The following is a 376-nucleotide window of genomic DNA, read 5'->3' as shown; positions in this document are numbered from 1 at the left end:
AAGTCTGTCTCCTCCAGGATTCTATATTGGCTAAAGAATAATGGCAAAGACAAAAAAGGAGTCTCTTACAGAGAGAGGTGTTACCCTTTTTTGTTTCAGTTTACTTTTCTATTCTCCCCAACACTGTCCCCTCCCCCCAACCCCCCGCCCCGACTTCCCATGGCTTTTTCTCTCTGTGAGGTTTAGTGTAGTGAGAAGAGTCTTGGCTTTGGCATTTGGGCCAACCTGGACTTAGTTACTCGCTCTACAACAGTAAGATACTTACTTTCTCTTGAGCCTCATATATGTTAGTGATGAGGACACCCACGCCCACAGAATCACAATGAAGATTGAGGAGATATTTAATGAGCTGATAATAAACCTGCACATACTCAGT

Source organism: Mustela putorius, unplaced genomic scaffold, assembly GCF_011764305.1.
Source record: "Mustela putorius furo isolate JIRA1106 unplaced genomic scaffold, ASM1176430v1.1 tig00000421_pilon_pilon_pilon, whole genome shotgun sequence".
Taxonomy (NCBI): Eukaryota; Metazoa; Chordata; class Mammalia; order Carnivora; family Mustelidae; genus Mustela; species Mustela putorius.
The sequence above is the reverse complement of the archived record's forward strand: the minus strand, read 5'-3'. Positions refer to the sequence as shown.